This window comes from Oryctolagus cuniculus, chromosome 5 (assembly GCF_964237555.1).
Source record: "Oryctolagus cuniculus chromosome 5, mOryCun1.1, whole genome shotgun sequence".
NCBI classification, from domain to species: domain Eukaryota; kingdom Metazoa; phylum Chordata; class Mammalia; order Lagomorpha; family Leporidae; genus Oryctolagus; species Oryctolagus cuniculus.
In genome coordinates, this window is record NC_091436.1 from 61339630 (window position 1) to 61365450 (window position 25821).

Here is a 25821-nt window from a genome sequence, read left to right on the forward strand (position 1 = left end):
AAAACAAAAACAAAAAAGAAAACAGAACAAAATCAAAACCAAAATGGAGCTAGGACTCAAAACTCAGGCATTGTTATACAGAATATAGGCATCCCAAGCAGCATTTTAATTGCTAGGCCAAACACCAGGCCAATTTTTTGCATTTTTTTTTAACTTTTATTTAATGAATATAAATTTCCAAAGTACGACTTATGGATTACAATGGCTTCCCCCCAATGCCATCCCTCCCACCCACAACCCTCCCCTTTCCCACTCCCTCTCCCCTTCCATTCACATCAAGATTCATTTTCGATAATCTTAATATACAGAAGATCAGCTTAGTATACATTAAGTAAGGATTTCAACAGTTTGCTCCCACACAGAAACATAAAGTGAAAAATAATAGATGATTTTTTTTAAATGATGATGAAATCAGATCAGACCTATTGTCATGTTTAATCCCAGTGAGAGTCAAGTTGGGAATTGATAATTACTTTCTTTCTTCTTCTTTTTTTTTTTTAACAGAAGATCAGTTTTGTATGCATTAAGTAAAGATTTCAACAGTTTGCACCCCCATAGAAACAAAAAGTGAAATATACTGTTTGAGTACTCGTTGTAGCATTAAGTCTCAATGTACAGCACATTAAGGACAGAAATCCTACATGAGGAGTAAGTGCACAGTGACTCCTGTTGTTGACTTTACCAATTGACACTCCTATCTATCTATGGCATCAGTAATCTCCCTATGCTCCAGTCATGAGTTTCCAAGGCTATGGAAGCCCTCTGAGTTCTCCGACTCTTATCTTGTTTAGACAAGGTCATAGTCAGAGTGGAGGTTCTCTCCTCCCTTCAGAGAAAGGTACCTCCTTCTTTGAAGACCTGTTCTTTCCACTGGGATCTCACTCACAGAGATCTTTTGCCAGAGTGTCTTGGCTTTCCATGCCTGAAATACTCTCATGGGCTTTTCAGCCAGATCCGAATGCCTTTAGGGCTGATTCTGAGGCCAGAGTGCTATTTAGGACATCCGCCATTCTATGAGTCTGCGGAGTATCTCACTTCCCATGTTGGATCACTCTCCCCTTTATTTATTCTATCGGTTAGTGTTAGCAGGTACTAGACTTGTTTATGTGCTCCCTTTGACTCTTAGTCCTTTCATTATGATCAATTGTGAACTGAAATTGATCACTTGGAATAGTGAGATGGCATTGGTACATGCCACCTTGATGGGATTGAATTGGAATCCCCTGCTATGTTTCTAACTCTACCATTTGGGGCAAGTCAGCTTGAGCATGTCCCAAATTATACATCTCTTCCCTCTCTTATTCCCACTCTTATGTTTAACAGGGATCACATTTCAGTTAAATTTCAGCACTTAAGAATAACTGTGTATTAATTACAGAATTAAACCAGTCATATTAAGTAGAACAGACAAAAAAAACTACTAAGAGGGATAATGTATTAAGTTGTTCATTAACAGTCAGGGCTATGCCGATCAAGTCACCGTTTCCCATAGTGTCCATTTCACTTCAACAGGTTTCCTTTTTGGTGTTCAGTCAGTTGTCACCGATCAGGGAGAACATATGACATTTGTCCCTTTGGGACTGGCTTATTTCACTCAGCATGATGTGTTCCAGATTCCTCCATTTTGTTGCAAATGACTGGATTTCATTGTTTCTCACTGCGGTATAGTATTCTAAAGAGTACATATCCCATAATTTCTTTATCCAGTCTACCGTTGATGGGCATTTAGGTTGGTTCCAGGTCTTAGCTATTGTGAATTGAGCTGCAATAAACATTAGGGTGCAGACCTCTTTTTTGTTTGCCAATTTAAATTCCTTTGGGTAAATTCCAAGGAGTGGGATGGCTGGGTCGAACGGTAGGGTTATCTTCAGGTTTCTGAGGAATCTCCAGACTGACTTCCATAGTGGCTTGACCAGTTTGCATTCCCACCAACAGTGGGTTAGTGTCCCTTTTTCCCCACATCCTCACCAGCATCTGTTGTTGGTAGGTTTATGCATGTGAGCCATTCTAACTGGGGTGAGGTGAAACCTCATTGTGGTTTTGATTTGCATTTCCCTGATTGCTAGTGGTCTTGAACAATTTTTCATGTGCCTGTTGGCCATTTGGATTTCCTCTTTTGAAAAATGTCTATTGAGGTCCTTGGCCCATCTCTTAAGTGGGTTGTTTGTTTTGTTTTTGTGCAGTTTCTTGATCTCTTTGTAGATTCTGGTTATTAACCCTTTATCTGTTGCATAGTTTGCAAATATTTTTTCCCATTCTGTCGGTTGTCTCTTCACTCTCCTGTTTCTTTTGCAGTACAGAAACTTCTCAATTTGATGCAATCCCAATAGTTGATTTTGGCTTTGACTGCCTGTGCCTCCCGGGTCTTTTCCAGAAATTCTTTGCCTGTGCCAATATCTTGAAGGGTTTCTCCAATGTTCTCTAGTAACTTGATGGTGTCAGGTCGTAGATTTAGGTCTTTAACCCATGTTGAGTGGATTTTTGTGTAAGGTGTAAGGTAGGGGTCTTGCTTCATGATTCTGCACGTGGAAATCCAATTTTCCCAGCACCATTTATTGAATAGACTGTCCTTGCTCCAGGAATTAGTTTTAGATCCTTGATCAAATATAAGTTGGCTGTAGATGTTTGGGTTGATTTCTGGTGTTTCAGTTCTGTTCCATTGGTCTATCCATCTGTTTCTGTACCAGTACCATGCTGTTTTGATTACAACTGCCCTGTAGTATGTCCTGAAATCTGGTATTGTGATGCCTCCGGCTTTGTTTTTGTTGTACAAGATTGCTTTAGCTATTCGAGGTCTCTTGTGCCTCCATATGAATTTCAGCACCATTTTTTCCAGATCTGAGAAGAAGGTCTTCGGTATCTTGATTGGTATTGCATTGAATCTATAAATTGCTTTTGGGATAATGGACATTTTGATGATATTGATTCTTCCAATCCATGAGCATGGAAGATTTTTCCATTTCTTGGTATCCTCTTCTATTTCTTTCTTTAAGGTTTTGTAATTTTCATCGTAGAGATCTTTAACGTCCTTGGTTAAGTTTATTCCAAGGTATTTGATTGTTTTTGTAGCTATTGTGAATGGGATTGATCTTAGAAGTTCTTCCTCAGCCATGGCATTGTCTGTGTATACAAAGGCTGTTGATTTTTGTGCATTGATTTTTTACCCTGCTACTTTGCCAAACTCTTCTATGAGTTCCAATAGTCTCTTAGTAGAGTTCTTTGGGTCCCCTAAATAAAGAATCATGTCATCTGCAAAGAGGGATAGTTTGAGTTCTTCCTTCCCAATTTGTATCCCTTTAATTTCTTTTTCTTGCCTAATAGCTCTGGCTAGAACCTCTAGAACTATATTGAACAGCAGTGGTGAGAGTGGACATCCCTGTCTGGTACCGGATCTCAGTGGAAATGCTTCCAACTTTTCCCCATTCAATAGGATGTTGGCTGTGGGTTTTTCATAGATTGCTTTGATTGTATTGAGGAATGTTCCTTCCAAACCCAGTTTGCTTAGAGTTTTCATCATGAACGGGTGTTGTATTTTATCAAATGCTTTCTCGGCATCTATTGAGATAATCATATGGTTTTTCTTCTGTAGTCTGTTAATGTGGTGTATCACATTGATTGTCTTGCGCACATTAAACCATCCCTGCATACCAGGGATAAATCCCACTTGGTCTGGGTGGATGATCTTTCTGATGTGTTGTTGCATTCTATTGGCAAGAATTTTATTGAGGATTTTTGCATCTATGTTCATCAGGGATATTGGTCTGTAATTCTCTTTCAGTGCTGCATCTTTTTCCGGCTTAGGAATTAAGGTGATGCTGGCTTCATAGAAAGAATTTGGGAGGATTCCCTCTTCTTCGATTGTTCTGAATAGTTTGAGAAGAATTGGAGTTAGTTCTTCTTTAAATGTCTGGTAGAATTCAGCAGTGACTCCATCTGGTCCTGGGCTTTTCTTTGTTGGGAGGGCCTTTATTACTGTTTCAATTTCTGTCTCAGTTATGGGTCTGTTTAGGTTTTCGATGTCTTCCTGGTTCAATTTAGGTAGGTTGCATATGTCCAGGAATCTATCCATTTCTGATAGGTTTCCCTGTTTGCTGGCATACAAGTCCTTGTAGTAATTTCTGATGATTCTTTTTATTTCTGTGGTGTCTGTTGTTACATTTCCTTTTTCATCTCTGATTTTATTGATTTGGGTCTTTTCTCTTCTTTTTTTAGTTAGTTGGGCCAATGGGGTGTCAATTTTGTTTATTTTTTCAAAAAACCAGCTCCTCGTTTGGCTGATTTTTTGTAATGTTTTTCTTGATTCAATCCTGTTGATTTCTTCTCTGATTTTAATTATTTCTCTTCTCCTACTAGATTTGGGTCTGGTTTGCTGTAGGTTTTCTAGATCCTTGAGGTGAATTGAAAGCTCATCTATTTGGTGCCTTTCCAATTTCTTGATGTAGGCACCTATTGATATAAACTTTCCTCTTAACACTGCTTTTGCTGCGTCCCATAAGTTCTGGTATGTTGTGTTGTTATCCTCATTTACTTCCAGAAAGTTTTTGATTTCTCTTTTAATTTCTTCTATGACCCATTGTTCATTCAGGAGCATGTTGTTCAATCTCCATGTGTTTGCGTATGCTCTAGGGATTCCTGAGTTGCTAATTTCCAACTTCATTCCTTTATGGTCTGAGAAGCTGCATGGTATGATTCTAATTCTTTTGAATTTGCTGAGACTTGCTTTATGGCCTAGTATGTGGTCAATCCTAGAGAAGGTTCCATGTACTGCTGAGAAGAATGTAAAATCTTTAGCTGTAGGATTGAAAGTTCTGTAGATATCTGTTAGATCCATTAGGGGTATAGTATCGTTTAAATCTACTGTATCCTTGTTGATCTTCTGTCCTATTGATCTGTCTATTTCTGAGAGTGGAGTATTGAAGTCCCCCAATACTATTGTATTGGGGTCTAAGTCTCCCTTTAAGTCCGTTAATAAATCTTTTAGATAAACTGGTGCCCTGTAGTTAGGTGCATATACATTGATAATTGTTATATCTTCTTGTTGTATTGATCCCTTAATCATTATACAGTGCCCCTCTTTGTCTCTCTTAACAGTTTTTGTGGTAAAGTTTATGTTGTCCGATATTAAGATGGCTACGCCGGCTCTTTTTTCATTTCTGTTGGCATGGTATATCTTTTTCCAGCCTTTCACTTTCAGTCTGTATGGATCTTTGTTGGAAAGATGTGTTTCTTGTAAGCAGCAAATAGATGGGTTTTGTTCCTTAACCCAATCAGCCAATCGGTGTCTTTTAACTGGACAGTTCAGGCCATTCACGTTCAATGTGACTAATGATAAGTGGTAACTTTGCCCTGCCATTTGCCAAAGATAAGTTCTAATATATGCTTTGAATTCCCTGTGATCTTTTGCTGTGAGGTTTCCTTCCTTTACCTTCTTTCATATTGATGACCGTGTTTCTGTGTTTCTGTGTGTAACACATCTTTAAGCATCTTTTGCAGGGCAGGACGAGTGGCAACAAATTCTTTCAATTTCTCTTTGCTATGAAAAGTCTTTATTTCACCTTCATTCACAAATGATAACTTTGCAGGATATAATATTCTGGGCTGGCAGTTGTTCTCTCTTAGTACCTGGGCTATATCTCGCCATTCCCTCCTAGCTTGTAGAGTTTCTGATGAGAAGTCAGCTGTGAGTCTGATTGGAGATCCTCTGAGAGTAATCTGACGTTTCTCTCTTGCACATTTTAGGATCTTTTCTTTATGTTTCACTGTGGAGAGTTTAATTACAACGTGTCGTGGTGAGGATCTCTTTTTTTTTTTTTTTTTTTGGCGGGCAGAGTGGATAGTGAGAGAGAGACAGAGACAGAGACAGAGAGAAAGGTCTTCCTTTGCCGTTGGTTCACCCTCCAGTGGCCGCCGCGGCCAGCGCGCTGCGGCTGGCGCACTGCGCTGATCCGATGGCAGGAGCCAGGTACTTCTCCTGGTCTCCCATGGGGTGCAGGGCCCAAGCACTTGGGCCATCCTCCACTGCACTCCCTGGCCACAGCAGAGAGCTGGCCTGGAAGAGGGGCAACCGGGACAGAATCCGGCGCCCTGAGCGGGACTAGAACCCGGTGTGCCGGCGCCGCAAGGCGGAGGGTTAGCCTAGTGAGCCGCGGCGCCAGCCTGAGGATCTCTTTTGGTCGTGTTTATTAGGGGTTCTGTGAGCTTCCTGTACTAGGATTTCTCTGTCCTTCTCCAAACCTGGGAAATTTTCTGCTAATATCTCACTAAAAAGGCCTTCTAATCCTTTCTCCCTCTCCATGCCTTCAGGAACTCCTAGAACCCGAATGTTGGGTTTTTTAATAGTATCCTGAAGATTCCTGACAATATGTTTTAGATTTCTAATTTCCTCTTCTTTTCTTTGGTCTGACTGTATCCTTTCCTGTTCTCTGTCTTCTAAGTCCGATATTCTCTCTTCTGCTTCACCCATTCTGTTTGTAAGGCTCTCTATTGTGTTTTTCATTTGATCTATTGAATTCTTCACTTCAGTCACTATCACAGTTTCCTGTTGTACTAGTTGTTTCGTTTCATTTTGATTCCTCCTTAATATTTCATTTTCACGAGAGAGGTTTTCTATCTTGTCCATTAAGGATTTGTGTAGTTCCAGAATTTGTTTTTGAGAACTTCTTAATGTTCTTATCAATTTTTTGAGATCTGCTTCTTGCATTTCTTCTATGTCATCATCTTCATAATCTTGAATTGGGGTGTCTTTTTCATTTGTGGGCGTCATGGTGACTTCCTTGTTTTTATTACCTCGGTTTTTGCGTTTGTTATTTGGCATATTGGAGATATTTGGTTTCTTCACTGTGGTGCTTTTTCTTGTTATACTATGACTCTAGATTAAGTGGACTATCTGTTTTTGATGGAGCCTTAGGGCTTGAGATGGGTGTGGCCTGAGAGCTCTGTTTGGTGTGCCAAAGATGACACTCCCAGGTTAGGCGTGGTAAATCTCTCTCTCTCTCTCTTTCTTTTTTTTTTTGGTTCAAAAGGGAAGTAATTCCGCACAGCTGAACGAAGTTGGAGGTAGTTAGCAGGCAAATGATATACCCACAGGAGCCAGAGATCAGAAGCTCTTTCACAAGGACCACACAGGGAATCTGTTCGGCCCTCAGAGTGGGCTCAAATTCTCCTTCAGTCTCCCACTGGGTTGCCAAAGTTACAGAATTGTAGCGTCTCTGGAGAGTGCTCACGTGAATTCCGTGAGTTCTCTCCCCCACCGTCTCTTTTTTCACAGTCTCAGTTCAGTAGCACCACAAATTTACTAGGTCCTAATCTCCTGTTAATTTGCCCCGCCCAGAGTCAGGTTTTTCTGCTAGGCTCGGGGCCGGTGCAGACCTGAGGTCGCTCTGCTTATGACGTATGTCCAAGATGGCGCCTGCTCTTTGTCTTGCTCGCCCTTGAGAGGTGAGCGGAGAGAGAGAAACCCGTGTCCGTACCAGTCACCTTTTTTTTTTTTCTCTCTCCTTCTCTCTTCCAGTTAGCCTGGTGAACTCCCCCGCCCCGGGGGTCGTTCCCTCTAGTCTCCTCTCTCCGCTTGCCTGCCGGTGTCTCGGGCTATTGAGGTTCGGCTCACCTCGCGTTCCAGCGCTGGTGTGTTGAGTCTGCCGCTGGTGTCCCGAACTGTGGGCTCCCACGCTCTCCACGCAGGTCCGCTGTGAATCACGTGTTCCGGAAGAGTTTCTTCTGCTGTTTCCTCCCCTACTCTTCCTTGAATCTGCAGTATCTCCACTTTTATTAAACTGTCTTTCCCCGGACTATCAGTGTGCTCCCTTCCTATTCTGCCATCTTGCCTCCTCCTTAATCCAATTTTTTGCATTTTGTGTGACTGTTCTCTAGAGACCAAGAGGTAAGGTCTGGGTGGATCTTATCTGAATGGGAGTCTGAAATGCTAGTTGGAAGGGAAGCAAAGCCAAAACAATGGTGTTGGTCTTGAAAATAGAGAATGAAGATATTGCAGGAATGTGGTAAGCTCAAGAAGTTCTATAATACTGAAGAAATAAATATAATAAAATATTTAGGTCATAAATATAGATCCTGGAAGTAGAACTGCTTAAGAGTATGTTCACAGACCTTTGAAGGGGTTTGTGGTGGTAGGGACAATCCTCAGGAATTATTGTCATTGAAGCCCTTAAGGGAGATCGGGTATATAAGCCTTCGATGGGTTCTTCTAACACTTGCCTGGGATCAGCATGTAGTACAAGTCACATCTTTCGAAGTGGGAATCTTACAAGGATGAAAGGGGTCATATATTGTTACTGATACCTTTGTTATAAATATATTCTTCTCTCTTGCAAAAATGTTTTTCATTGTGATAGAGGCAGCCAACAATTGTGTGCCTCATATATAGTATATCAATGTTAATATCATAGAATGATCATTTTTCATTGTCACAGAATTATACATAAAAGACCTGGTTTCATTCATTAGCATTAAAAAGAAAACATAAATTTACTTTTTAAATGCTATACTAAGTACCTGAAGAGGATATTGATGAACTGTCATCAGTTAAAAATAAATTTTAACATGTATTTCTTATAGTAGGGTTGGATTTATGAGTTCCCCAAATAATTTTAAATTTGTTAAATGTCTAACCACTGTGTGAGAAGTGATGTTGCCATCAGAAACGTTGATGAAAATATGAGATCACTTGTGCAATGGGTATAGACAGAAATAAGAGAAAAAGTACAATGTTTGAGCCCTAGAGTACTAAAAGATTTGGAAGCGTGGCTGATAAAGAGGATAAGAGAGGAAAGGAAACTGAGAAGATGGTAGGAGGGTTGCCAGGAACATGAAGTTTCCTGAAAGTCGATTTAAGAAAGTATTTAAAGGATAGAGCTAATGTATCAGATGTTGGCAGATTGAGTGAGATGAAGCCTGAGAATTAACCATTGGCTGCAGTCAATAACTGATCATGATAAGATGGTTTGGTACAGTGCTGGGTAGGAAAGCCTGAATAGGACAGAATTAGGTGAGAACGGAAGGAAACAAATCAGATGAATGAATTTACCCATGTAAGGAAACAGAAATGAAGGGAAAAAGCAGGTGGTAGAAGAACTGAAGGACCTAAAGAAATTTTTAATTTAAACAACGTGTCTCTGATGATGGCAGTAATCTAATAGAAAATGATAATGCAGAAGAAGAAGAAGAATTAATCTCTACTGCTTAAATAGGATTTGGGAACCGGCTTGGAACTTCGCCATTGTCTGAATTGGTTTCTGTGGAGAAATTTTTGTCTTTGACATAGGCAAATTACAAATGCCTGATAATTCAACTCATCTATTTTATAGTTGTAGATTATCTTCAGTGATGATGTGCATGTTAAAGTCACACCCTTTCCTGTTTTCTATTATGATAACTATTTTTCCTTTTCTTTTTTTTGTTTTATTCAGTTTTAAATTTTTATTTATTTGAGAGGCAAAGAAAGCCAGACAGAACTCCTTTCTACTGTTTCCCAAATGCCTGCCGTGGCCAGGGCTGGGCCAGACTGAAGCTGGAAGCCAGGAATTTAATCAACATTTTCCATGTTGGTTACAGGGACTCAAGTACCTTGACTTATCTCCTGCTGTTTCCCAGGGCAAAAACAGGAAGCTGAATTGGGAGTGGAGCCAGGACTGGAACCCAGGCACACTGATAGAGGATGTGGGCATCTTAGCCTGTGTCTTGACCTCTATTCCAAATGTTCACCCCCACGGTAAATTTTAAATCAGGAACAGGGTCATAATATTTTGACAGATGATAGCAAAACTCTTGGTTTATCTGAACTTCTTTGTTTTTGCTTTAATCCATTAGTGTCTAAGATGTTTTTCTTAAGTTTTTCAAGGAAGATTTTTTTTTAATTTTGTTTAAGGAATAAAACTTCATGCATTTAATATATACAAATTTGGGAACATGGTGATCCCCCCCTTCCTCCTACTCATACTCCCACTTTTCTTCCTCCTCCCTCATCCTTTCCCATTATTTTTTACAGAGATCAATTTTCAGTTAATTTTATACTCATAAGATTAACCCTATGCTAAGTAGAGAGTTCACTGAATAGTATGAAGAAAAAAGAAAAAGAAAAGAACAAAGCAAACAAAAAAGAGAAACATTGTTCCCTGACAGGCAAGGAAAAGACTGTTCAAAATAGATTACATTTTAAGTACTCTGTTAGTTACCACAGATCAGAGAGACTATATGGTATTTGTGACTTGCTTATTTCACTAAGTATAATGGTTTCCACTTACGTCCATTTTGTTGCAAGTAACATGATTTCATTTGTTTTTACCCCTGGGCAGTATTCTATAGTATACTTGTACCATAATTTCTTTAGCCAGTGTTCAGTTATGTACATCTGGGTTGATTCCACATCTTAGCTGTTGTGAATTGAACTGAAACGAATGGGAGTACAGATCACTCTTTCCTATGTTGATTTCATTTTATTTGGAAAAATTCCTGGGAGTGGGATGGCCGGGTCGTATGGTAGGTCTATATTCCATTCTGTGAGATATCTCTGTACTGTCTTCCACTGTTGCTGTACCATCTTACATTCCCACCAAGAGTGGATTAGGGTACCCTTTTCCCCACATCCTTGCCAGCATTTTTTGTTTATTGATTTCTATATGACAGCCATTCTAGCAGGGGTGAAGCCTCATTGTGCTTTTGATTTGCATTTTCCGATACCTAGCTATCCTGAGCATTTTTTATTGTGTCTATTGGCCATTTGAATTTCCTCTCTTGAAAAATGTCTGTTCAGGTCCTTTGCCCATTTCTTGATTAGGTTGCTTGTTTTATAGTTGTTGAGTTTTTTGAGCTCTTTATAGATTCTGGTTATTAATCCTTTATCAGTTGCATAGTTTGCAAATATTTTCTCCCATTCTGTTGCTTGCCTCTTCACTTTGCTTAGTGTTTCCTTTGCAGTACAGAAGCTTCTCACCTTGATGTAATCCCATTTGTAAATTTTGGCTTTGATTGTCTGTGCTTCTGGGGTCTTTTCTAAGAAGTCTTTCCATATGCCAGTGCCTTTTAGGGTTTCCCCAATGTTCTCTAGTAATTTGATGGTATCATGTCATAGATTTAGGTCTGATCCATTTTCATTGGATTTTTGTGTAAGCTATAAGATAGGGGTCTTGGTTCATACTTCTGTGAGCAGAGATCCAGTTTTCACAACATCATTTTTTGAAGAGACTGTCTTGGCTCCAGGGGTTGATTTTTCCTCCTTTTTCAAAGTTAAGTTGGTTGTAGATGTATGGATTAATTTCTGGAATTTCTGTTTTGCTCCATTGGTCTACATGTCTGTTTTTGTGCCAGTACCAGGCTGTTTTGATTATAACTGTCCTGTATGTAGTATGTATTGAGGTTTGGTATTGTGCTTCCAGCTTTGTTTTTATTGTTTAAATTGCTTTAGATATTCAAGGTCTCTTGTGTTTCCATATGAATTTTACCATCATTTTTTCCTAGATCTGAGAAGGATGTTGTTGGTATTTTGATTGGGATTGCAATGAATCTATAAATTACTTTCTGTAGTATGGATATTTTGATGGTATTGATTCTTCCAATCTATGAACATGTAAGATTTTTTCCCACATTTTTGTGTCTTATATTTTTTTCTTTAATGTTTATAATTTTCATCATAGAGATCTTTGACATCCTTAGTTAAATTTATTCCTAGTCATTTAAGTTTTTTGTTGCTATTGTGAATAGTATTGATCTTAGAAGTTCTTTCTCAGCTATGGCATTGTTTGTGTATACAAAAGCTATTGATTTTTGAGTGTTGGTTTTATATCCTGCTACTATACCAAACTCTTATGAGTTCCAGTAGTCTCTTCATGAAATCTTTTGGGTTCCCTATATATATAATCCCTAATTGTATCCCTTTGATTTCTTTTCTTTGCCTGATGGCTCTGGCTAAAACTTCAAGAATTGTATTAAGTAGCAGTGGTGAGAATGGGCATCCTTGTCTGGTTCTGCATCTTAATCGGGATGCCTCCAAGTTTTCCCCATTCAGTATGATGCTGGCTGTGGGTTTGTTATAAATTGCTTTGATTATGTTGAGTAATGTTCCTTCTATATGCAACTTGCTTAAGATTTTCATCATAAAATTGTGTTGAATTTTGTCAAATGCTTTCTCTGCATCTATTGATATAGTATGGTTTTTGATCTTCAGTTTGTTAATGTGGTATGTTATATGTTTGATTTTCAGATGTTGAACCATCCCTGCATTACAGGGATAAATCCCACTTAGTCTGGGTGAATGATCTTTCTGATGTGTTGTTGGAATTGATTGGCTAGATTTTTGTTGAAGATTTTTGCATTTATGTTCATCAGGGATATTGGTATATAATTCTCTTTCTTTGTCGTATCTTTTTCTGGCTTAGGAATTAAGGTGATATAGGCTTCATAGAAGGAGTTTGGGATGATTCCCTCTCTTTCAGTTGTTTTGAATAGCTTCAGGATAATTGGAATTAGTTCTTATTTAAATGTCTTGTAGAGGGGCTGGTGCTGTGGTGCAGCGGGTTAACTCCCTGGCCTGAGGCGCCAGCATCCCATATGGGCACCAGTTTGAGACCTGACTGCTCCATTTTCAATCTAGCTCTCTGCTGTGGCCTGGGAAGCCAGTGGAGGATGCCCCAGGTCCTTGGACCCCTGTACCCACATGGGAGACCCAAAAGAAACTCCTGCTTCTGGCTTTGGATCGGTGCATTATTGGCTGTTGCGGCCAATTGGGGAGTGAACCAGCAGATGGAAGACCTCTCTCTCTCTCTGCCTCTTCTCTCTCTGTGTAACACTAACTTTCAAATAAATAAATAAATCTTAAAAAAAATGTCTAGAATTCAGCAGTGACACCATCCAGTCCTGGGCTTTTCTTTGTTGGGAGAATCTATTACTGGTTCTGTCTTGGTTATTGGTCTGTTTAGGTTTTCTATGTCTTCATGACTCAATTTGGTAGATTGTAAGTGTCTAAGAATGCCTATCCATTTCTTCTAGGTTTCCCAATTTGTTGGCATACCACTCTTTGTAGTAATTCCTGATGATGATTTTTATTTCTGTGATATCTGTTGTTACATTTCCTTTTTCACCTCTGATTTCATTGATTTGGGTCTTCTCATTTTTTTTTTTTTTTTTTTTTTGGTTAGTTGGGCCAATGGTATGTCAGTTTTGTTTATTTATTTATTTATTTTCAAAAAGCAGCTCTTCATTTCATTGAGCTTTTGTATTTTTGGTTTCTATTTTGTTTATTCCTTACTTTTAATTATTTCTTTTCTCCTAATTTTGGATTTGATTTGTTGTTTTTTTCTAGGTCCTTGAGATGCATTGATAATTCATTTATTTGGTGGCTTTCCAGTTTCTTTATGCAGGCATTAATTGCCATAAACACTGCTTTTGCTGAATCTCATAAGTTTTGATATGACTTGCTGTCATCTTCATTTGTTTCCAGTCATTTTTTTGTTTCTCTTTTGATTTCTTCTATGACTGACTGTTCACTTAGGAGCATGTTGTTCAGTCTCCATGTGTTTGCATAAATTCTTTTTTTAAGATTTATTTTATTTATTTGAAAGAGTTACAGAGAGAAGTAGAGACAAGAGAGAGAGGTAGGTCTTCTCTCTGCTGGTTCATTCTCCAGATGACTGCAACAGCTGGAGCTGCACTGATCCAGAGCCAGGAGCCAGGAGCTTCTTGCCCATCTTCTATGTGGGTGCAGGGGCCCAAGGACTTGGGCCAACTTCTACTGCTATCCCAGGCCATAGCAGAGAGCTAGATCAGAAGAGGAGCAGCCGGGACCAGAACCGGTGCCCATATGGGAGGCCGGTGCTTCAGGCCAGGGCTTTAACCCACTGCGCCACAGTGCCAGCCTCGAATTGTTGGTTTTGAGCTTCAATCTGTTGTGATCAGAAAGGTGCATAGCACGATTTTATTTATTTGTTTATTTTTTGAATTTTCTGAGAATTCCTTTATGGCTTAGTATATGGTCTGTCCTAGAGAAAGTTCCATGTACTGCTGAGAAGAATGTGTATTCTGCAACTGTGGGTTGAAAAATTCTGTAGATCGTTAAGTCCATCTGGTCCATGTGTCGATTAGCTCTGTTTCTTTGTTGATTTTCTCTCTGGTTGATCTATCCATTGCTGAAAGTGGGTGTTGAAGTCCCCATTACTATTGTATGGGAGTCCATGTGTCCCTTTAGATCCGTTAACAGTTCTTTTAAATAGCAGGTGCCTTGTAATTTGGTGCATATACATTTATTATAGTTAAGTCTTCCTGTTGTATTGAGCCCATAATCATTACATAGTATCTTTCTCTGTCTCTTTTAGCAGTTTTTGTGTTGAAGTCTATTTTTTCTGATCTTAAAATGGTTACACCTGCCCTTTTTTTCTTTCTGTTAGTTAGCATGGAATGTCTTTTTCCATCCTTTCACTTTCAGTTTGTGTGTATCTTTGGTGAGGTATGATTCTTGTAGGCAGCAAATAGTGTGTCTTGTTTTTTTAATCCATTCAGCCAGTCTGTATCTTACAGCATAAAATTGGTATCTCTTGGTAAATGTTGATTTGTACATTTGAAAAAGCACGTCCTGCTGTTTAGGATAGAATGTCCCATAAAATTCAATGAGATCAAGTTGATTGATTATGTTCTTCAAGACTTTTATATAGTTATTGCTTTTCAGTCTATGTGTTCTGCCAGTTATTGAAAGTAAGTTGTTGAAATTTCTGACTATAGCTGTGAATTTCTCTCTTTTTTTTTCCTTTCAGTTCTATTAGTTTTACTTTATTTTGAAGCTATTTATTTTAAGGTGCACAAACATTTTAGACTGTTATATTTTCATAAAGAACTGACCCCTTTATTATGAACAGTCTTCCATGTCTTTGATTTTCTCTAAATTCTCATATTAATATAGTCATTCTTTTTTACCATTAACATCAGCATCGTATATCTGCCGTTTTACTTTTAGCTTTTTAGCATTTTCATGTTTAAAACAGATTTCTTATAGGCAGTATGTGGGTGGGTCTTGCTGTTTTAAAAATTAAACCTCATCATTTCTGTCTTTTGTTTGCAATGTTCAGATCACTTGGTTAATGTAATTATTGACCTGGTTGGGTTTAAATCTGTTTTGCTGTTTGTTTTCCTTTTGGCTTAACTGTTCATTGATCCTCCTTTCCTCTTCTGTCTTCAATTGAAGAGCTGTTTTATAATTCCATTTTCTCTCCTTTGTTGGCTTAACAACTGTAGTTCCTGATGTTAATTAATATTTCCTTTAGAGTTTCCAGTATACATCGTTAACTTCTCAGAGTTTAGTTTTGATCCAGTGAGATAGTCACACATTTATTTAGCTTTTCAAATTAAGAGCTTAACATTATATCACTTTGGGCTCACTCATTTGAACTTTGGAGTTAGACTCTTGTATTCAAATCTCAGTTTTGTTACTTATAGTATGCTTAAACTTTCTCTGCCTTAATTATCTCATCTATAAAATGGGATTAAAGTTCTTGTAGTTTTTTTGAGAGATATAAAGCATTTAGAATACCTGACACATAGTAAACAGTATATTGGTAGCTACTTTTATTCAAATCATGATGATGAAAATGTTCTATGGGTTCTAGTTATCTTGACATTCTGTTGTTCCTCCCACCATAGTAAAGTTAATTATTACTTTTTAGATTAGTTACTGGTCTGTTATTTTTCTGCCTTTCCCCATTCTCTTGCCATGTTAATCTTTCTCTTAGTATGATACCTTTTATATTATGTCTTTTATCCGTTTAAAATTTTTCCCACCCAACTGCTCCCATTCTCCAGAAAGAACAAGCTCATCATTTTGACACGCAGCATTGCTCATTTTATCTGTTCTCAGCTTATATTCCCATTCTTTTCTTTCTTTACTGTTCTACATTTTCTCTGTGATTCAAACTGTATTTCTTCCTCAACCCTCTCCCAAAATACATATTGTAGTTTTCTGTTTCTGAGTTTGTTTTTCTTGTTTTGTATGTCTGTGAGAAGTTTTGAGAGCAAGTATGTCTGAAAATTACCTTTGGTACCATTGTTCATCTATCACATGATTTGCTTTTCTTTTGTAATATGCTGAGAAAAACCAACTTATTTAGAAGTAGCCAGGTAGATTCAGTTTAGATGACCCCAATTTTTTGGCAAATCCAAAGCATTGTATCGGGTGCCAGCTGAATATACATCTTCTCTCCATCAAGCCTGATTAGGCTGTTGACCTTGGGCACATCAGTGTCACCTGTTTGATCTGGTGCTTTTTGGCCTTGATATCCACAGTGGACACAAGTGAGTTGTCTTGTGACTTCTTCATGTCCCATTTAGTGGTAGGGGGACCATGATGATGGCATAGTGGTCAAGGTTGTGTCTTCTGAGATGCTCTGCTGATGATACCTGGGTTGCTGCATGGGGCATAGTGTCTTGGACCACTGTTAGGTGGGTAACATGAGAATCTTCTTTTTTGTTTTGTAACTGTGAATGCCTTTCAGCACTGCCTTCTTGGCCCTTAAAACTTTTGCTTCAGCTTTGGGAGGGGCAGGAGCTTTTTTGTTTTCAAACTCATTTGAAGGCTATTATAAACAGAAAAATGATCCCCCAAAGATATCTATCTCCTCATTCTTGGACCCCTATAAATATGTTAGCTTATATGGCAAGAAGGAATTTGCATATGTGATTAAATTAAGGATCGTGAGATGGGGAGATTAGCCTTTAATATGCAAGTGGGCCCTGTATAATTAACCAGATCCCTATAAGGGAGAGAGGGAAGAGAGTCAGAGGAGCAGTGACTCCAAAAGCAGAAGTTTACTACTGCTACAGTTGTTGTGCTACAGTTGTTGGCTTTGAAGAGGAAAGAAAGTCATGAGCCAAGCTGAAGGCAACCTTCTAGAAGCTGGAAAAGGCAAAGAAAAGATTCTCCCCTAAGGCCACCAGAGGGAATATAAATTTGAAGACATCTTAGGTTTAGCTCAGTAAGACTTCTGACTTCCAAAAACTTTAAGATAATAAATTTTTATGTTTAAGCCACAGATTCTGTGGAAATTTATTGGAGCAGCAATAGGACACTAAGATAGTGAAAAAAACGTAACCTGAAGCCAAAGGAGGCTATTTATAATTAGTATAAAGATTCATACAGTTCAGTATAGAAATAATAATGTTTGACCATAGAATGCTGCCTTAGACTTGATTGGTTACTTAATATACAATTGGTATACTGTTTTACCTTTCTAAAATCTGAAAAATTCTAAATTCTGAAATGCATTCATCCCCAAGGATTTTGAAAAAAGGAATTGTAGACCTAGAGTCATTTGCATTAAACAATTTCTCTTTCCCTAAGATTATAAGCTACTTAATGGAAGAAGTTGAAACTTATGTTTATCCTCCAGCATCATCATTACATATAATGTGAAAAAGTATTACATATAATGTGAAAATATATTGTTGCATTGACTTTGTTTCTGTATACCCTGTGGAGAGTATAAAGTTGTGCCAAAATCATCTTAGTTCCCAGTGAGGGAGAAAAAAAAAAAAATCTGTACTGGCTCAGGATAAGGCACTATAATGGAAGTGATATGCAAAAAGTCTAAGAGATCTATCACTAAAGAGGGAACTTTCTATCTATAAGAGTGACTACCATTTGTAAAACATCTAATGTACTCAGCTTTTAATGTGTATTCATAAATTCCCGAAGATCCAACATGACTGAATAGAAAGAAGATGTGCTAATTTTGACTATGGGGCGAGAACAGAAGAAAAGCAAAGGAATTACATTTCTATAGAAAGAAGAGAGATACCATGGAGCAGCAGGGACAGTACAAACATGTGTTAATGAGCAGGGATACCACCAGTGACTTCTGCAGCCAGAGGCTTGAGGAGACACTGTCGTCTTGAGGTGAGAAGAGGCTGCAGCATCCCGTATCATTGGTGTTACTGCCTGAGGGAGAACCTCATGGATCACACTGACTTTGAGTCTAGCCTGGATCGCTAGTTGGGCAGGGTGCCCACCTAACTCCATGAAAGGAGAGGACATTGCTTTCTTTCCATCTCCCCACAAGGGTTCCTGGTGACTAGCAGGGAGGAAGCTCCATCTTAATAAGGTAAGTAGAGGCTGCTGTAGCTTGTGCATGTATGCAACTAGGGGATTTTATTGGAGGGATAAATCCGTGGTCCCCACTGACTTTGAGTCTGGCCTGAAGGATTGGCAAGGGACAGGGCATCCATTTAGGCCTGTGACGTGCTCCCTTCCTCTCTGTCACCAGTGCTTGGACTCAAACTGCCAAGGCAGAACACCAACAGGAAGCTGACTCTGGGAACACTTTAGCTCTCTATGTGGATGGGACAGGCTCATGGGACTGAGAGTGGATCCCCTGTTCCCTGTGACTGTGGGAGCCCTGCTCTCTAAGACTGGGAATTCTGTGACTACTTGATATGGATGATGTGTCACTGGATCTCTGGGGAATCCCTGTGTCTGGCTTCAGAGGCTTAGACTTCCCTGAGAACCTGGGGTGGGTCGCTGCGGTGGGTTCCATGGCTCATACTGAGGACCACACAGATCCTTTCTTTGGTTCATGCAGCTGCATGGGTGGGGTGTGTAGCTACTATAGACTCACCCCAGACATTGATCACCTTGGTAGAGAGGAGGTGAGGCTGTAATCATGCCAGTTGAGAGGAGGTGAGACTGTGATCACGCCCCTGTTGACAGTAGAGGAAATTTACAATGCCCAACTTGGGTGTCACCCTGGACTCTTGCCCTGCCCTCCAGCACTGAACAGAGTTCCCTGGCCCAGTTTAGCACATGGCTCTGGATATCCCCTGAAGGAGCAAACACTCCACTAAGCCACAGAAGCATAGTTCAAAGATAAAAGCCATCAAAAGAGAAAACCAGCAAATGTTAACACAAATACCTGAAAATAAATATGGAAATACAAGAAACATGAATAAGGAAGACAATAGGACTCCCCCAAAAGAACGCAACACCTCATTATTAGAATGTGAAAAGAGATTGATGGAATGCTTGAAAAGAAATTCAAAAGAATGATCATAAGATTGCTCATAAACACAGAGAAACAAATATATGAGTTAAAGAAACCTATACCTGACATAGAGGAAAAAATGTGTTGAGATGTAAGAGATACTGAAGAGAAATCAAATGGAAGTATTAGAAATGAAGATTCGCTATGTCAAATAAAAAAATATAGTGGAAAACCTTAACAACAGACTTGGTGAGACAGAAGAAAGAATATCCAAGCTAGTAGGAAAATCTTTGAAAATATCTCAGACAAAAAGAAAAAAATTAGAAAAACTGGAAATAGTGTTTGAAATTTATGGAATACTATCAAATGAGCTAGCATACGTGTCTCAGGAGTTCCTAAAGGTATGAAAGGAGAATACATTAGAAGACCTATTCAGTGAATTAATAGCAGAAAAAAGTCCCTACTATAAAGAAAGATAAGTACAGGAAGTACACAAGTACAGGAAGCACATAGAACTCCTAATAGACAAGATCAGAAAAGATCTTCACTATGACACACTATAGTAAAACATTTAAAAGTAAAATGTAAAGATTCTAAAATGTCCATAAAAGAAATGCCAGATTACCTTCAAAGGATCTCCAATTAGACTGACAGCTGATTTCTCATCAGAAGCCCTGCAGGCTAGGAGAGAATGGAGAGGCATAGTCCAAGTCTATTGTACCCAGAAAAGCTCTCATTTATAAATGAAGGTTAAATAAAGACTTTCCAAAACACAAAGAAATTGAATTTGTCACCACTCATCCAGCCATACAAATGATGCTTAAGAATGTGCAAAACATAGAGACAGAGGTAGTCATCTTTATGAAAGAATGTGAAGGCAAGCAATCTAATAAAAATACAAAGAAAATCCAAAGCAAACAGTAGGAATATTTGTGGGAAAATCGTAGGACCAAATTGTTACTTATCAATAATAACCTTGAATGCAGATGGCCTAAATTCTCTAATTAAAAGATAGACTGTCTGAATGCAATTAAAAAAAAAAAAGACCCATCTATTTGCTGCCTACAAGAAACAGCTCACCAACAAAACGAAGGTACGTGCATACTGAAAGTGAAAGGATTAAAAATATAGTCTGTGTTAACTGGAAGCAAAAACGAGTAGGTGTAGCTATCCTAATATCAGACAAAAAACTCTTAAAGCAGACAAAGAAGGGCATTATGTAATGATTAAGGGATCAGTCCAACAGGAAGATGTGATTATCATAGATGTATATGTACCCAATGACAAGGTGCCTTGCTATTTAAAACAAATATTAATGGATGTAAAGGGAGACATAGACTCAAATATAATAATAATGGGGGAATTCAACACCCTGCTTTATCAATGGACAGATCAACTAGACAAAAAAATCAACAAAGCAACAACAGAGTGTAGTGGGTAAAGTGGCTGCCTATGGCACCTGCATCACAAATGGATGCTGGGTTGAGTCTTGGCTGCACCACTTCTGATCCAGCTCCCTGTTAATATGCCTGGGAAAGCAGCAGAGGATGGCCCAAGTACTTGGGCCCCTGTACACATGTAGGAGGCCCAGAAAAAGCTCCTGAATCCCGTCCTTGTATTGGCCGAGCTCCAGCAATGTGGCCATTTGGAGAGTGAACCAGTGGTTGGAAGATTATCTTTTTGTCTCCCTCTGACTTTCTGTAATGCTCCCTTTCAAATAAATCATAAATATTTTAGAGGTAAAAAAGAGGGGCTGGCACTGTGCTGCAGTAGGTTAATCCTCTGCCTGTGGTGCCTGCATCTTATATGGTTGCCGGTTCTAGTCCAGGCTGTTTCTCTTCCAATCCAGCTCTCTGCTATGGTGTGGGAAAGGAGCAGAAAATGGCCCAAGTCTTTGTGCCCCTGCACCCATGTGGGAGACCAGAAGAAGCTCCAGGCTCCTGGCTTTGGATCGGCACAGCTCTGGCTGTCCTGGCCATTTGAGGAGTGAACCAGCAGACAGAAGATCTTTCTCTCTGTCTTTCCCTCTCACTGTCTGTAACTCTACCTCTCCAATAAATAGATAAAAACCTTTAAAAAAAAAAAAAAAAAAGGAAAAACAGAGCTAATCTACACTATGAACCAGATGGATCTAGTTGGTATCTATAGAACATTTCATCTCACTCCTGCAGAATACACATTTTCATCAGTGCATAGAATTTTCTCTAGAATAGACCATATGCTAGGCCAAAAAGCAAGTCTCCACAAATTCAAAAAAATAGAGGGGCTGGCATTGTGACATATGAGGCTAAGCCTCTACCTGTGGCATGGCATCTCACATGGGTGTCAGTTCGTGTCCTGACTTCTTTGCTTCAAATGCATCTCTCTATGTCTGGGAAAACAATGGAAGATGGCCCAAGTGCTTGGGGCCCCTGCACCAGCATGGAAGAACTGTAATAAGCTTCTGACTCCTGATTTTGGATAAGCCCAACTCTGGCCATTGTGACCATTTAGGGAGTGAACCAGCACGTGGAAGATCTCTGTCTCTTCCCTCTCTTTGTCTGTAACTCTGCCTCTCAAATAAATAAATCTTTTTAAAAATGAAAATCATACCACGTATCTTTTTTCAGCAGAATGAAGTGAAGCTAGAAATTGAAAAGAAACGCTAGAATATATGCAAACACATGGAGACTGAACAATACGCTCCTAAATGAATGGAGGGTCATAGAAGAAAACAAAAGGGAAATAAGAAAATTCCTAGAAACAAATGAAAATGACAACACAACAAATGAAAACTTATGGGATACAGCAAAAACAGTGTTATGAGGGGGAGTTTATAGCAATTAGTGCCTACATCAAGAAATTGGAAGGGCATCAAATAAGTCATATAACAATGCAACCTATTAACCTAGAATAATATAAAAAAAAAAACAAAGGAGGAAAGAAATCATTAAAATTAGAAAAGAAATAAAATTGGAACTAAAAAAAACTCAAAAAATCAGTGAAATGAAGAGCTGGGTCTTTGAAAAAAAATAAACAAAATTTATATACCATTGGCCTGACTAACCAAAATAAGAGAGAGAAGACCTAAATCGATAAAATTAGAGGTGAAAAAGGAGATAGAACAACAGATACTCAGAAATCAAAAGAATCATCAGGAATACTATAAACAGCTTTATGTTAGCAGATTGGAAAGTCTAGAAGTAATGGATAGATTCCTGGACACCTACAACCTACCAAAAGAAAATCTGGAAGACAGAAAACATAAACAGACCAATAACCAAGATAGAGACTGATTCAGTAAGCAAGATCCTTCCAACGAAGAAAAGCTCAGGACTGGATTGCTTCACTGCTGAATTCTACCGGACATTTAAAGAAGAACTACTTTTCAGTTCTCCACAAACTATTCAGAAACAATTGAAAGGAGGACGAATCCTCCTAAATTCTTTCTATGGGGCCAGTATCACTTTAATTCTAAAACCAGAAAACAACAGAGAAAGAGAACTTTTGACCAGTATCTCTGATGACCATTGATACAATAATGGTCAACAAATTACTAGCTAATTGAATCCAACAACACATCAGAAAGATCATTCAACTGAACCAAGTGGGATTTATCCCTGGTATGCAGGGGTAGTTCAGCATCCACAAAACAATAAATGTGATATATCACATTAACAAATTGAAGTAAAAATTCATATGATTATCTCAATAGATACAGAAAAAAGCATTTGATAAAAACAACATTCACTCATGATAAAAACCTTAAGCAAATTGGGTATAAAAAGAACATTCCTCAACACAATCAAGGCATTACACAAGAAACCCACAGCCAGCATCATATTGAATGGAGAATAGTGGAAGCATTTCTGCTAAGATCCAGAACCAGACAAGGATACACTGTTGCTCTTCAATATAGTTCTGGAAGTTTTAGTGAGAGCCATTAGGCAAGAAAAAGAAATCAAGGGACTACAAATTGGAAAGGAGGAAGTCAAATTATGCCTGTTTGCAAATGACGAGATTCTGTATAAAGAGGAACCAAAGGACTCCACTAAGAGACTGTTTGAACACATAAGAGAGTTCAGTGAAGTTGCAGAATGTAAAATTAACACAAAAAAAATTTATAGCCTTCTGCCATGGCTGAGAAATAACTTCTAAGATCTGTTCCATTGACAATAGCTACAAAAAATTTTAAATACCTTGGAATAAATTTAAGAAGGTGAAAGAACTCTATGATGAAAATTACAAAGCATTAAAAAATAGGAGAAGACACAAAGTGGAAAAACCTTCCATGTTTGTGGATTGGAAGAATTAATATCAAGATATCCATACTATCTGAAGCAATTTACAGATTCAGTTCTGTCTCAATAAAAAACCAATGAGATTCTTATACATAGAAAAAAATGGTGCTAAAATTCATGTGAAAACACAAGAGACTCAAATATCTAAAGCAATATTTAAGAAGAAGAACAATCCAGAGGCATCACAACACCAGATTTCAAACATACCATATGGCAGTTATAATAAAAACAGCCTGGTACTGGCGCAACAATAGGCATGTGGACCTGTGGAACAGAATAGAAACCCCAGAAATTAATCCATGCATCTACAATCAACTAATCTTTGACAAAGGAACTAAAATCTATCCCTGGAGAAAGAACAGTCTCTTCAACAAATGGTGCTGGTAAAATAAGATCCGCACATGCAGAAGTATGAAACAAGACCCCCTACCTTAAACCTTACACAAAAATCAACTCACAAGAGATCTAGGGTCTAAATCTATGACCTGATGTCATCAAATTACTTGAGAAATTTGGGAAAAGTCTGTAAAACATTGGCATAGGCAAAGACTTGAAAAAGACCCCAGAAACACAGGCAATAAAAGAAAAATAGACAAATGTAATTACATCATCTAAGAAGCTTCTGCACTGCAAAAGCAACACTCAACCAACTGAAGAAGCAACCTACAAAATGGGAGAAATTATTTGCAAACTATGACAATGATAAAGGATTAATAACCAGAATATATAAAGAGATCAAGAAACTCAACAACAACAAAACAAATAACCCTGTTAAGAAATGGGCAAAGGAGTTAAACAGGCATTTTAAAAGAGGAAATCCAAATGGCCAACAGACACATGAAAAAAATGCTCAGGATCACTAGCCATCATGGAAATGTAAGTAAAAATCACAATGAAGTTTCACCTTACTCCAGTTAGAATGGCTCTCATACAGAAATCAAAAAACTATCAATGCTGGCAAGGACGTGGGATGGGGATGAAGTTTCCCCAATCCAGTGTTGGTGGGAATGCAAACTAGTATAGCCACTGTGGAAGACAGTATAGGGATTCCTCAGAAACCTGAAAATAGATATACCATATGATCCAACCATGTAATTCCTGAAAATTTGCCCAAATGAAATAAAATCAGCATATAAAAGGGTTACGTGCAATCCCATGTTTATTGCAGCTTAATTCACAGTTGCTAAGATATGTATTCAACCAAGATGCTCATCAACCAATGACTGAATAAAGGAAATATACTATGGAATATGACTCAGCCATAAAAAATAATGAAATTGAGGGGCCAGTACTGTGGCATAGTGGGTTAAGCCCATATGTAGTGCCGGCATCACATTTTGATGCCGGTTTGAGTCCATGTGCTTCACTTCCAATTCAGCTCCTTCCTCATGCACCTGGGAAAACAGCAGAGGATAGCCCAAGTCCTTGGGCCCCTGTACCCATGTGGGCGACCTGGAAGATGTTCCTGGCTTCTGCCTGGCCCAGCTGCAGCTGTTGCAGCCATTTGGGGAGTGAACCAGCAGATAGAAGACCTCTCTGTTTCTCAATCTCTCTTTCTCTGTAACTCTGCCTTTCAAATAAATGAAAATTAAAAAAATATATTGAAATCTTGTCTTTCACAACAAAATGGCCTGTCTTTTGCAACAAAATGGATGCAGTTGGAAGCTGTACACTTAATGAAATAAGCCATTCTCAAAAAGAAAAATACCATATTTGTTTTCCCTGACCTGTGGTAACTAATGGAGTAAAAAAAATGTAATGTGTATGAACAAAATTGACATTTTAAGAATTGATTATTGTTTATAGTCCTTGTCTCTTACTTTTGAGGAACAATTTTTTTTTCTTCTTACTATTTGTTGAATCCTTAATTTAGTGGAAGGTTAATCTTATATAATAAAAGTATATCATTGTAAAGATTAAAGATTAAGGATGAGGGAGGGTTGGAGTGTGGACAGGAGAATTGGTATGGTGGTAAGTATCACTATGCTCCTAAATCTGTATATATGAAATACATGAAATTTGTTTACCTTATGTAAATTTAAAAATGTAACAAGAATAAACAGAAATACTGTATTTTGCAACAAAGTAGATGTAACTGGAAACCATTATGCTTAGTGAAATAAACCAGTCTCAAAAAGACAAGATATCTTATGTTTTTTCTGATATGCGGCATTTAATATTGAATACCAAAAAATTTATAAGATTGAAATAGATATCTTAGGATATGATTGTTGTTTTTAGTCCTTGTTTATACTCCTGTGGAACTGTGGTCTTCCTACTTTTTATTTGGTTGAATATTATGGTTAGTGGAAGGAGAAATTTACACAGAAATCTTACAGTGAAACAGATCTGAGTTGTTATATAACCATTAGTCATAAAGATGGGTAGTTTGAGGTCAGTTCATTCTGAAGAAAGGATAGCATGAACAAACTTCTGGAATTAGGTCTCAGGCACAGACTATGATCAGACAATTTGATTTCTTTAAGCATGTACCTATATAATGTAGTTGGTCTAAAATACAATTATGTATTGAATAATGATAACCTCTCTGGTTGCTGGGAATTGATTACTTTTAA

At 38.3% G+C, this 25821-nt stretch overlaps 1 protein-coding gene across 6 annotated transcripts in view; it reads left to right on the forward strand.

Annotated features, from left to right (window-relative positions):
• Positions 1-25821, forward strand: part of WASF1 (WASP family member 1) — an 86666-nt gene that overhangs the window by 17388 nt on the left and 43457 nt on the right. The window lies entirely within an intron of this gene.